Genomic DNA, 14,707 nt, shown 5'->3' with positions numbered 1-14,707 from the left:
GGAACGACCGCCAGCTTTCAACGTCTAGAAAACACTTTCTGACACTGTAGAGCCAAATCCACAACACAGACATACCCATCAGCATCTAAACCACCTGACTTTTAACCTCTGAGTTCAATTAGCTGTGACTGGAAGACAGTGGCCAGTGAGGTCTGACTGGAGAACACTGACTTATAGCCTAATCTACACACACGCCATTCTCTTACCACAATGTCAACTCAGCTCTTACATCATCTACCTACTTTCTCTGTTTAGTCAACACCACCTTCACAGGTTATAAAAGCCATACTAATGGCTGTTTATCTGTCTCCTCCAGGACCCTCCAGGTGATTAGGTTGAGTAGTCAGTCCAGACAGGAGTAATGGATCATGGAAGGGAGGTAATGATGGTAATGTCTGGGAGGATCCATTAGTAGAGTCTGATTGATGCCGTTCTCCTTCTCCGAGCTCTACTAATCATCCTAGACAACAGCAGATTGTTATTGTCTCAGAGCCAATAACAACACCACAACATAATACAACCAGCCCCTCTAGTTATAGATGTACACTTCCCCCCCCCACACACACACACACAACTACTCAGACTCCCCCCCCACACACACACACAGACCACTACTCGGACCCCCCCCCCTCACACACACACACAACTACTCAGACTCCCCCTCCACACACACACACACAGACCACTACTCGGACCCCCCCCCCCCCCCCCCCTCACACACACACACTACTACTCAGACTCCCCCCCCACACACACACACACAGACCACTACTCGGACCCCCCCATCACACACACACTACTACTCAGACTCCCCCCACACACAACTACTGTCCAGATATACAGGGACTTCCACAAGGTCAGGAACAAGAGGTTGCTGTACAAAGACTGGACCAATTTCTCCCTCTAGACTGAAACAAGCGTACATGCATCTAAATCTAGTCCCATTGAAGAAAACGAATATAAATATATAATTGCCACAACCTAACAATCAAATGACCAGCTTTAGCTTCAACCTGTGTCCAAAAATAACAGTGTATAGACAGTAGTCGTTCCTTTCCACAGAGAGAGCGACGTTGAGTAATGTTAAAGTTGAGAGTTGAGCAGGAAATGGAGAATGGTTATTACATTAGAACACAACCCCAGGGACAGAGAGAGAGTTCTGTACTTCCAACATCCTCCAACTATAGGACGTTCTCAACGAAACGGCACAACGCGGTGCAGAGCGTTCCATTAGGCTGCTGGGGGCGAGGAGCCACCAGCTCCACTAAAACTATTGACAACCGCCTGTCATTTTCAAGGGATTGTTCAATACATGTTCCAACTATTTGGTTGTAATGTCATCACGTCCTGAAGAGCATAGTAACAACTACACATTTATCTCTATCAGAGTTATACAGCAAGGAACTGTTTCATGATCAGTAAACATCAATATGATCATGTATTTTCAGATACCCTTCACGTATCTGGCCAACATTCATTTGATATTTGAGTGATATAAAATAAAAGGATGAGAGGTTTAGGTTCATGTCCCATCCTTTGTGGGCTCTACTTGTCAAGCAGCAGAAGGATGCATAATGATTACTTTGCAAGCTACCGTTAGAAACTAACTAATGTACTTTTTTCTCCAACCGACATAGCTTGGCCTACCTAGCAAAGTTAGCTAACAGTATCCCCTTTTCAACGTTGTTTTTGAGAGCGTTTAATCTAGAGGTCAGCCGATTATGATTTTTCAACGCCGATACCAATACCGATTATTGGCGGGCCAAAAAAAAAATCGATGCCGATTATTATTGTGCATACATACATACATACATACATACATACATACATACATACATACATACATACATATATAAAGGGAACACTTAAACAACACAATGTAACTCCAAGTCAATCACACTTCTGTGAAATCAAACTGTCCACTTAGGAAGCAACACTGATTGACAATAAATTTCACATGCTGTTGTGCAAATGGAATAGACAACAGGTGGAAATTATAGGCAATTAGCAAGACACCCCCAATAAAGGAATGGTTCTGCAGGTGGGGACCACAGACCACTTCTCAGTTCCTATGCTTCCTGCCTGATGTTTTGGTCACTTTTGAATGCTGGCGGTGCTTTCACTCTAGTGGTAGCATGAGACGGAGTCTACAACCCACACAAGTGGCTCCGGTAGTGCAGCTCATCCAGGATAGCACATCAATGCGAGAAGGTTTGCTGTGTCTGTAAGCGTAGTGTCCAGAGCATGGAGGCGCTACCAGGAGACAGGCCAGTACATCAGGAGACGTGGAGGAGGCCGTAGGAGGGCAACAACCCAGCAGCAGGACCGCTACCTCCGCTTTTGTGCAAGGAGGAGCAGGAGAAGCACTGCCAGAGCCCTGCAAAATGACCTCCAGCAGGCCACAAATGTGCATGTGTCTGCTCAAACGGTCAGAAACAGACTCCATGAGGGTGGTATGAGGGCCCGACGTCCACAGGTGGGGGTTGTGCTTACAGCCCAACACCGTGCAGGACGTTTGGCATTTGCCAGAGAACACCAAGATTGGCAAATTCGCCACTGGCGCCCTGTGCTCTTCACAGATGAAAGCAGGTTCACACTGAGCACATGTGACAGACGTGACAGAGTCTGGAGACGCCGTGGAGAACGTTCTGCTGCCTGCAACATCCTCCAGCATGACCTGTTTGGCGGTGGGTCAGTCATGGTGGGGGGTGGCATTTCTTTGGGGGGCCGCACAGCCCTCCATGTGCTCGCCAGAGGTAGCCTGACTGCCATTAGGTACCGAGATGAGATCCTCAGACCCCTTGTGAGACCATATGCTCGTGCGGTTGGCCCTGGGTTCCTCCTAATGCAAGACCATCCGCCACCTCATCAGGAGCATGCCCAGGCGTTGTAGGGAGGTCATACAGGCACATGGAGGCCACACACACTACTGAGCCTATTTTAATAATGGGCATGGTAAGAATTGACTACCAAAGTGCAAGTCATAATTCCCATGACACCTTCTAGCAAAATCTGAAAAGCGGTTCCTTCATTTATTCCATAGGATATTTTTAGATTAACTTAAAATAAGGTCTGTGTTTGGTTTAGGCTTACACCACCTTGCCAATTTTATAACTGTGTAGATTTCCATAGGATATAACTCTGATCAATATAAGCGAAGATAATTTTTTTTGTAGAGTGGATTTATGAAAATATGTTGACAAACGTTACCTAGTGAGATTTACACGGGTGTCAAAACGCTGAGGCGGTTTAAGCACAAAACACAGACCTTATTTGAAGTAGATCAAGACATTCTCTATGGAAGACATGAACGGTAAAATAACGAAGGAACCCCTTTCAAGTTCAGCCGCAAGTTATTACAGGAATTATGACGCGTCGACTATTTCTCTCTAAACCATATACCTTTGACTATTACGAGCCTGCTGCTGCCTACCACCGCTCAGTCAGACTGCTCTATCAAATATCAAAATCATAGACTTAACTATAATATAATAAACCTTAGGTCACTAATATGGTCAAATACGGAATCTATCATCTCGAAAACATTCTTTCAGTGACATACGGAACCGTTCCGTATTTTATCTAACGGGTGGCATCCATAAGTCTAAATATTCCTGTTACATCGCACAACCTACAATGTTATTTCATAGTTCCGTAAAATTCTGGCAAATTAGTTCGCAACGAGCCAGATTCTGTATACCCTGATTCTGCGTGCAAAGAACGCAAGAGAACTGGCACAATTTCACCTGGTTAATATTGCCTGCTAACCTGGATTTCTTTTAGCTAAATATGCAGGTTTAAAAAAATATACTTCTCTGTATTGATTTTAAGAAAGGCATTGATGTTTATGGTTAGGTACAGTCATGCAACGATTGTGCTTTTTTTTGCAAATGCGCTTTTGTTAAATCATCCCTGTTTGGCAAGGTCTGCTGTCTAAGTTAAGAAAAAAAAGTCTTCATAGTTCGTAACAAGCCAGGCGGCCCAAACTGCTGCATATACCCTGACTCTGTTTGCAAGAGAAGTGACACATTTTCCCTAGTTAAAAGAAATTCATGTTAGCAGGCAATATTAACTAAATATGCAGGTTTAAAAATATATACTTCTGTATTGATTTTAAGAAAGACATTGATGTTTATGGTTAGGTACACGTTTGAGCGATAGATAGATAGATAGATAGATAGATAGATAGATAGATAGATAGATAGATAGATAGATAGATAGATAGATAGATAGATAGATAGATAGATAGATAGATAGATAGATAGATAGATAGATAGATAGATAGATAGATAGATAGATAGATAGATAGATAGATAGATAGATAGATAGATAGATAGATAGATAGATAGATATTTTAAATCGGCGGCCAAAAATACCGATTACCGATTGTTATGAAAACTTGAAATCGGCCCTAATTAATCGGCCATTCCGATTAATCGGTCGACCTCTAGTTTAATTGCGATTGCTGCTGACAAATTGTCTGATGGACCACGTCAAATTGGATCGCAAGCTAACAACAGATCACGTCAATATGGCTAGATGACAAGCTAACAACAGATCACGTCAATATGGCTAGATGACAAGCTAACAGACCACGTCAATATGGCTAGATGACAAGCTAACAACAGACCACGTCAATATGGCTAGATGACAAGCTAACAACAGACCACGTCAATATGGCTAGATGACAAGCTAACAACAGATCACGTCAATATGGCTAGATGACAAGCTAACAACAGATCACGTCAATATGGCTAGATGACAAGCTAACAACAGATCACGTCAATATGGCTAGATGACAAGCTAACAACAGATCACGTCAATATGGCTAGATGACAAGCTAACAACAGATCACGTCAATATGGCTAGATGACAAGCTAACAACAGATCACGTCAATATGGCTAGATGACAAGCTAACAACAGATCACGTGTATATGGCTAGATGACAAGCTAACAACAGATCACGTGTATATGGCTAGATGACAAGCTAACAACAGATCACGTCAATATGGCTAGATGACAAGCTAACAACAGATCACGTGTATATGGCTAGATGACAAGCTAACAACAGATCACGTCAATATGGCTAGATGACAAGCTAACAACAGATCACGTGTATATGGCTAGATGACAAGCTAACAACAGACCACGTCAATATGGCTAGATGACAAGCTAACAACAGACCACGTCAATATGGCTAGATGACAAGCTAACAACAGACCACGTGTATATGGCTAGATGACAAGCTAACAACAGATCACGTCAATATGGCTAGATGACAAGCTAACAACAGATCACGTCAATATGGCTAGATGACAAGCTAACAACAGACCACGTGTATATGGCTAGATGACAAGCTAACAACAGACCACGTCAATATGGCTAGATGACAAGCTAACAACAGACCACGTGTATATGGCTAGATGACAAGCTAACAACAGATCACGTCAATATGGCTAGATGACAAGCTAACAACAGATCACGTGTATATGGCTATGTTTCCTTAGCTAGCTAAATGACATGTTTCCTTAGCTAGCTAAATGAATAGGATACCCTTCACGTATCTGAAAATACATGATCATTTTGATGTTTACTGATCATAAAACAGTTCCTTGCTGTATAACTCTGATAGAGATAAATGTGTAGTTGTTACTATGCTCTTCAGGACGTGATGACATTACAACCAAATAGTTGGAACATGTATTGAACAATCCATTGAAAACGGCACGTCGTTGTCATTGGTTTTAGCAGAGCTGGTTCTTGACCCCCAGCAGCCTAACTGAACGCTCTGCACCGTATAGTGAATTTTTATTGATAACGACCTTTACTATCTCAGGGGTGATAAACTAACCTCTTCCTCCCTCTCTCCTGCTCATCTCTCTCCCTCACTCATCTGTTCTCTTCTTTCCCTCCCTCCCCCCTCCGTCCTGCTCTCTTTTCTGTTCTTTTCTCTCCTCTGCTGGTGTGGGACACTCCCTTCTAGAGTGGCTGGGGATAGGCAGAGCCTGATGAAAAACAGATGGATCAGAGGAGAGAGGCAAGGAGAGAGAGAGAGAGAGAGAGAGAGTTAAAGAGGGAGGAATGGAAGGATGAGATGCTGACAGGGCAGTCACTGCGGTAGTAAAACAACAAACATGAAATGAAATGTGGATTGAGGGAGGTGGGGTTAGAAGAGGTACAAAGTGGTACTTTAAAAAAGCTGCAGCTTACCCCGTCTGTCTGCTCCTCTCCTTCTACCCCTCCTCGTCCGTCCTCTCTACCCCTCCTCGTCCGTCCTCTCTACCCCTCCTCGTCCGTCCTCTCCTCTATTTCTGCTACAGCTCACCGGTTGGACACAAACACACTATCCCCTCACCACCCACAGTCTGCAGGCTCTACACACTATCCCCTCACCACCCACAGTCTGCAGGCTCTACACACTATCCCCTCACCACCCACAGTCTGCAGGCTCTACACACTATCCCCTCACCACCCACAGTCTGCAGGCTCTACACACTATCCCCTCACCACCCACAGTCTGCAGCCTCTACACACTATCCCCTCACAGTCTGCAGCCTCTACACACTATCCCCTCACAGTCTGCAGCCTCTACACACTATCCCCTCACTACCCACAGTCTGCAGGCTCTACACACTATCCCCTCACCACCCACAGTCTGCAGGCTCTACCCACTATCCCCTCACTAGCCACAGTCTGCAGGCTCTACCCACTATCCCCTCACTAGCCACAGTCTGCAGGCTCTACCCACTATCCCCTCACTAGCCACAGTCTGCAGGCTCTACCCACTATCCCCTCACTAGCCACAGTCTGCAGGCTCTACCCACTATCCCCTCACTAGCCACAGTCTGCAGGCTCTACCCACTATCCCCTCACTAGCCACAGTCTGCAGGCTCTACACTAGAGGTCGACCGATTATGATTTTTCAACGCCGATACCAATTATTGGAGGACCAAAGTCCCCATTGCCGATTAATCGGCCGATTATTTTTCTTTTTATAATGACAATTACAACAATACTGAATGAACACTTATTTTAACTTAATATAATACATCAATAAAATCAATTTAGCCTCAAATAAATAATGAAACATGTTCAATTTGGTTTAAATAATGCAAAACAAAGTGTTGGATAAGAAAGTAAAAGTGCAATATGTGCCATGTAAGAAAGCTAATGTTTAAGTGCCTTGCTCAGAACATGGGACCATATGAAAGCTAGTGGTTCCTTTTAACATGAGTCTTCAATATTCCCAGGTTAGAAGTTTTAGGTTGTAGTTATTATATTATTATAGGATTTATAGGACTATTTCTCTCTATACGATTTGTATTTGATATACCTTTGACTATGTTCTTATAGGCACTATGTTCTTATAGGCACTTTAGTATTGCCAGTGTAACAGTATAGCTTCCGTCCCTCTCCTCGCTCCTACCTGGGCTCAAACCAGGAACACATCGATAACAGCCACCCTCGAAGCAGCGTTACCCATGCAGAGGAAGGGAAAAAACTACTCCAAGTCTCAGAGCGAGTGACGTTTGAAACGCTATTAGCGTGCACCCGGCTAACTAGCTAGCCATTTCACATCGGTTACACCAGCCTCATCTTGGGAGTTGATAGGCTTGAAGGGGTGGGTATAATTTGTGGAACGTTCCAACAGGAATCTGTTCCAAAAAATGTGAAGTAAAAGGTTGCCAACCAACAACGCATACAAAGTAGCAACGCATACAAACCTAGCTAACTAGCTGCCGAATAGGCATCAACTCACCACGTAGCTTATTCTTAATGTTTGTCAGTAGGCAAACAGACATGTGAGGACAGTCATTTTTCGGAATAAACGTGATGAGTGAAAAACGCAATGAAATAGACCACTCCCTACCCGGTATCTTATTCTGCCGCTATACAACTTTGTATGCATTGTTTTTTGGAAACCTTGTTATTTACGAAGTTTTTGGAATAGATTCCTGTTGGAACGTTCCAGAAATTATACCCACCCAGGTTGAAGTCATAAACAGCGCAATGCTTGAAGCACAGCGAAGGGCTGTTTGAATGAATGCTTACGAACTTGCTGGTGCCTACCACCACTCAGTCAGACTGCTCTATCAAATCATAGACTTAATTATAATATAATAAACACACAGAAATACGAGCCTTAGGTCATTAATATGGTCGAATCCGGAAACTATCATCTCGAAAACAAACTTTTTTTTCTTTCAGTGACATACGGAACCGTTCCGTATTTTATCTAACGGATGGCATCCCTAAGTCTAAATATTCCTGTTAGGCATTGATGTTTATGGTTAGGTACATTGGTGCAACGACAGTACTTTTTTCGCAAATGCGCTTGTTAAATCAACACCCGTTTGTCGAAGTAGGCTGTGATTCAATGAAAATTAACAGCCACCGCATGGATTATATGCAACGCAGGACACGTTAGATAAACTAGTAATATCGTCAACCATGTGTAGTTAACTAGTGATTATGTTAAGATTGATAGTTTTTTATAAGATAAGATTAATGCTAGCGAGTAACTTACCTTTGCTTCTTGCTGCCCTCGCGTTACAGGTAGTCAGCCTGTTAATCCTTGTGGACTGCAATGTAAGGCAGGTGGTTAGAGCGTTGGACTGGTAACTGGAAGGTTGCAAAAACGAATCCCCCCTGAACAAGGCAGTTAACCCCCGTTTCTAGGCCGTCATTGTAAATAAGAATGTGTTCTTAATCTGACTTGCCTAGTTAAATAAAGGTGTAAAAAAAAAAGGTGGCCAAAAATACCGATTACAGATTGTTATGAAAACTTGAAATCGGCCCTAATTAAATCGGCCATTCCGATTAATCGGTCGACCTCTACTCTACACACTATCCCCTCACCACCCACAGTCTGCAGGCTCTACACACTATCCCCTCACCAGACACAGTCTGCAGGTTCTACCCACACAGGCACCTTTGAGGGCTGAAGTCAAGATGCGTGACAGAACTACTGTCCCCCAGGACTGGGCGGCGTGACAGAACTACTGGACCCCGGGACTGGGCGGCGTGACAGAACTACTGTCCCCCGGGACTGGGCGGCGTGACAGAACTACTGTCCCCCGGGACTGGGCGGCGTGACAGAACTACTGTCCCCCGGGACTGGGCGGTGTGACAGAACTACTGTCCCCCGGGACTGGGCGGCGTGACAGAACTACTGTCCCCCGGGACTGGGCGGCGTGACAGAACTACTGTCCCCCGGGACTGGGCGGCGTGACAGAACTACTGTCCCCTGGGACTGGGCGGCGTGACAGAACTACTGTCCCCCGGGACTGGGCGGCGTGACAGAACTACTGTCCCCCGGGACTGGGCGGCGTGACAGAACTACTGTCCCCCGGGACTGGGCGGCGTGACAGAACTACTGTCCCCCGGGACTGGGCGGCGTGACAGAACTACTGTCCCCCAGGACTGGGCAGCATGACAGAAGTTAGTGTCCTTTCCAACCTCTACTCAGCGGTGAACAGAAACAACATGGTAGAGAAATCCCCTCACAAACACTAGCTGGTGTAATAATAATGAAAATAATTACACCTTCCCAACTCTAATGGTAGAAGTATGACCACATGCCATTCTACAGGCTGATTTCTCCCTCTGTTGGAGCGGACAGAAGAACCGGCTTAGCAGTATCAGACCTGATAATCCTGCTAACAGTCTGATATTCACACACACACACACACACACAACATGCTGAGTTGGCATCTCTGAGCCTGTTAACCTGTTCTGCTGCTCTGGATCAGCTGTAGCTAACTCATTTGTTGTTGTTGTTGTTGTGTAGGAGACAGACAGACAGACACTGCCCTCACCTTTCCTCGCTTGGATGAAAGTGTCTGCTAAAAGGCATCTCTCTCTCAAGTGAACAACACTACAACCTCTTTGTCTTTATACTGCACAGACAGAACTACTGTCCCCCGGGACTGGGCAGCATGACAGAACTACTGTCCCCCGGGACTGGGCGGCGTGACAGAACTACTGTCCCCCAGGACTGGGCGGCGTGACAGAACTACTGTCCCCCAGGACTGGGCGGCGTGACAGAACTACTGTCCCCCAGGACTGGGCGGCGTGACAGAACTACTGTCCCCCAGGACTGGGCGGAGTGGCAGAAGTTAGTGTTTTTCCCTTTAATGGTAAAGCTTAGGGTCTGGAGGGGACATGCTGATTGTAGATCTGTGCCTAAGATCAACTTCACACCTGAGCTAACTCACACGTTTCCTTATAAAAGGCATTCCTATACGGCTTGGGCCACACCCTTCATTCAGAAGAAAGCAGTGTTGTAACCACACAAGGGATGCAGTCTTTCCGGTGGCAGGTAAAACACCTTTTGTGCTAACCCAGGGGTGTATCACAGGACAGGAGGCATTGTTTCTGCTGCTACTCCCAAGCTAACAATGGAAGTGCGCACACATCGCATTCGCTATTTCTTTCTTTCTTTCTCACACACACACACACACACGTTGTTTACATGGTAAACAGTCTGAAATGCATGACAACCATGCCGGTTTGAGTTGAGCAAGACCCACGTTTAACTGAGTCACCTCTGTAAAACCGTATAGTTAAGATGGGCAGATAGCTAGCTGAGTTAATTTCAAAACAGATCGGTTTGTTGTATTCGGCGCATGTAGAATGAAATGTGATTTGATTTGACAGACAGGCGCGGCCCAGCTGCGACAGGGAGGTGACGTGATGGGAAGCGTGTGCGCGTACTGTGGTCCACAGGTCCTGTAGCGATGCTATGGGACCCTGATCAACAACAGCAAATACTAACTTAATTTAGTAGGTAAATGAATGGCTACATTCACACTAGCTAGCTAGTATAATAACAAGCACATCGGCAATTTATTTAGTTCACTAGTTTTCTATATCATTCTGATTCTGGACTATTTCGCCCAAATAAATTATGACTTGTCTGTAAAGCTCGTGGATCACAGACAATATAACTAACTAACTTAACTGATTAGCTAACTAGAATAACAGAGCTAAGAGGGCAATGGTGACAAAGCTATTACCAAATACATTGGAAATAAGAGGAGAGTGCAAGAAAACGTACACTAGGGCCTATTCATTACGCCCATTCTGTTGCAAATGGTTTCTTAAACGGAAGCAAATCGAACGAATAGAAACTCCCGTATTGTTCTGTTGGCTTTTTAAACGGTAAACAGTTTCCGTAACGAATACGCCCCTGAACTGCCTACACAGTCCAACATCATCCCATAACTAGCTGGCTAACCACAGCTTATTTATCCGCATTGGATCATTAGGTAGTTACCAAATCTGTCAACAACACACAAACAGCAAGCTTGCATCTCTCACTGGCAGACCGAGAAGCAAAAAATGTTAGCGAACCTAGCATAGCCAGATAGCTAACTGGCTGGCGAAATAGTGAAATGGCCACACGGTTGCTGTCGCTAACGTTAGATAGCGGGCAAAACGATTCACAATTTGTAACCTCGATGGATGCTCACCTGAAACTACAGCGACTGGGCAAATTCAATCCAAACGTCTTCAGTTCACTCCAGAAGGCGCAAGCTATCAAATTACAGTAGCTAGTCACTTACTGTACTGCTCCAATGAATACGAAGGTTTCACTGCTGCTCGCTTTCTTCCTCACCCCAAGGGCGGTAACACAGGAAGAGAGACACTGGACACAGTACCCAATGTACGGCTGCGTCTCTAGGGCTGAAAGCCAACTCAGCCAATAGACGGAGAGGATATCTACCACTGACCAATGAGCTTTCTCCATTTCTACGAGTCAGCCCACCTCTGATAAGCAAAGAACCAATCAGCAGCAGTTTCAATGTAGGACACGCAAATGTATGTGGGGCAAGCAGTGAGCACTGAGGTAATAATAAGAATTGTATTTATTTATTTCACCTTTAGTTAACCAGGTAGGCAAGTTGAGAACAAGTTCTCATTTACAATTGCAACCTGGCCAAGATAAAGCAAAGCAGTTCGACAACATACAACAACACAGAGTTACACATGGAGTACAACAAACATACAGTCAATAATACAGTAGGAAAAATAAGTCTATATACAATGTGAGCAAATGAGGTGAGATGGGAGGTAAAGGCAAAAAAGGCCATGGTGGCAAAGTAAATACAATATAGCAAGTAAAACATTGGAATGGTAGATTTGTAGTGGAAGAAAGTGCAAAGTAGAAATAGAAATAACAACATGAAGTTAAATGTTTTATTTTTTTAAATAAATAAATAACATGAATTTGCCCTAGAAAACACTGATCTAAGGCCTGGTGTGTCTCTCCTCGTGGTTATGGTTAGGATTTGGGGAGAGTAAGCTGATCCTTGAAGTCAACTTAGATCAATTCATTACTACATTTTTATTTCTAAAACTCTCTTACATAAACTTCTGCCATACCTAACATCATTAATAAACTTTAGATGTACGAATGACCAAACCCGGTCTCAGGGATGGCTAACTGGAGATTCCTTCAGTCTCCACAGAGTTGGGTAAATCATCTTTTGGTTTCTTTGTACCCCATGTATGGAACGACTAAATCTACTGGTGCCTCTTGGACTGTTCACATTGTTGATCAGGATCCTCTTTGCTGAAGAATGTGATTGTTTCTCTCGTCTTGACTATATTCTGTAATCTTGTATATTTGCGTGATGTTGTGTTTATAAATTGTCTAAATGCAGGGCTCCCTTGTAAAAGAGATATTCAGCTCAATGGGACTTTAAAGGTGAAATGAAACAATACAACAAAATCCCAGATCAGTTCTCATGGCTTCTGATTTCTATGTTCAACATCTGTATAGAGAACCGTCATGTAAGTGTACAACTATGTGATTGTAGCTACGGATGCATCCATTGATACCTTGTGACTGTTGGCTGTTTAGACTTTAGAGTGGCATCCCTCTCTCTCTCTCTCTCTCTCTCTCTCTCTCTCAGCTCTGTAACAGTAGACTGTTCTGGCAATAGAACTGGTCTGGGAAGTTGCAGGTGCTTGGTAACAAAGACACTAAAGCTGACTGACTGACTGACTGACTGGAGGTTAGAGGTTACATTTACAGCTGGAAATACAGAACTCCACTGTCCCCCCCCCCCCCCCCCCCCCCTTTACATAGTCATAGTTATTGTAGTATTACTGTGTATTGTGTGTGTGTTCACTTGTGTATTTGTGTGTGTTTGCATATTGCGTGTGAATTTGTGTGAGCGTATGTGCATCTGATTGTGCGCACACCCGTGTGTGTGTGTGTGTGTGTGTGTGTGTGTGTGTGTGTGTGTGTGTGTGTGTGTGTGTGCATGCGTGCATGTGCTTGCGTTGGTGCGTGTGTGTCCCACAGGAGGTTGGTGGCACCTTAATCAGGGAGGACAGGCTCGTGGTAATGACTGGAGCAGAATCAGTGGAATGGTATCAAATACATTGTTTCCATAGTTTCCAGGTGGTTGATGCCATTCGCTCCGTTCCAGTCATTATTATGAGCCGTCCTCCCCTCAGCCTCCACTGGTGTGTGTGTGTGTATGTGATGGTGTCATAACACCTTGTCCATTTCCACTCCCTCCTGATAGCCATCTGGCCCTGCAGAGTGAACTATTACATTATTACAGTTATTATAGTATTACAGTATTATTATAGTATTACAGTACAGACAGACTGTTACTGTAGGTCTACAGACTGACTGTGTTACTGTAGACCTACAGACTGACTAACTGTGTTACTGTAGACCTACAGACTGACTGACTGTGTTACTGTAGACCTACAGACAGACTGACTGTTACAGTAGGCCTACAGACTGACTGACTGTGTTACAGTAGGGCTACAGACTGACTGACTGTGTTACTGTAGGCCTACAGACTGACTGACTGTGTTACTGTAGGCCTACAGACTGACTGACTATGTTACTGTAGGCCTACAGACTGACTGACTGTGTTACTGTAGGCCTACAGACTGACTGACTGTGTTACTGTAGGCCTACAGACTGACTGACTGACTGTTACTGTAGGGCTACAGACTGACTGACTGTTACTGTAGGGCTACAGACTGACTGACTGACTGTTACTGTAGGGCTACAGACTGACTGACTGTTACTGTAGGGCTACAGACTGACTGACTGTGTTACTGTAGACCTACAGACTGACTGACTATGTTACTGTAGGACTACAGACTGACTGACTATGTTACTGTAGGCCTACAGACTGACTGACTAACTGTGTTACTGTAGGCCTACAGACTAACTGACTGTGTTACTGTAGGCCTACAGACTGACTGACTGTGTTACTGTAGGCCTACAGACTGACTGACTGTGTTACTGTAGGCCTACAGACTGACTGACTGTGTTACTGTAGACCTACAGACAGACTGACTGACTGTTACTGTAGGCCTACAGACTGACTGACTGTGTTACTGTAGGCCTACAGACTGACTGACTGTGTTACTGTAGGCCTACAGACTGACTGACTGTGTTACTGTAGACCTACAGATTGACTGACTGTGTTACTGTAGGCCTACAGACTGACTGACTGTGTTACTGTAGGCCTACAGACTGACTGACTGTGTTACTGTAGACCTACAGACTGACTGACTGTGTTACTGTAGACCTACAGACAGACTGACTGACTGTGTTACAGTAGGGCGACAGACTGACTGACTGTGTTACAGTAGGGCTACAGACTGACTGACTGTGTTACAGTAGGCCTACAGACTGACTGACTGTGTTACAGTAGGGCTACAGAC

General features: G+C 44.6%; 1 protein-coding gene across 6 annotated transcripts in view; it reads right to left on the bottom strand.

The window, feature by feature from the left end:
• tmod2 (tropomodulin 2) overlaps nt 1-11,646 on the bottom strand; it is a 39,956-nt gene extending 28,310 nt beyond the window's left edge. The window contains exons 1-2 of one of the 6 annotated variants that reach the window (XM_082957538.1): nt 11,476-11,643; nt 8,529-8,583 (exon numbers count right to left, since the gene is read on the bottom strand). The gene's annotated coding sequence lies outside the window, so the exon portion shown is untranslated. Of the gene's footprint in view, nt 1-5,852; nt 5,871-8,528; nt 8,584-11,475 lie in introns of those variants that run through there. The other 5 variants (XM_082957540.1, XM_082957537.1, XM_082957541.1 and 2 more) reach the window with 5 other exon arrangements.
• Between the last annotated feature and the right edge of the window lie 3,061 nt (nt 11,647-14,707).

The sequence above is a fragment of the Salmo salar genome, chromosome 11 (genome assembly GCF_965601325.2).
Source record: "Salmo salar chromosome 11, fSalSal1, whole genome shotgun sequence".
Taxonomy (NCBI): Eukaryota; Metazoa; Chordata; class Actinopteri; order Salmoniformes; family Salmonidae; genus Salmo; species Salmo salar.
The sequence above is the reverse complement of the archived record's forward strand: the minus strand, read 5'-3'. Positions and strand labels throughout refer to the sequence as shown.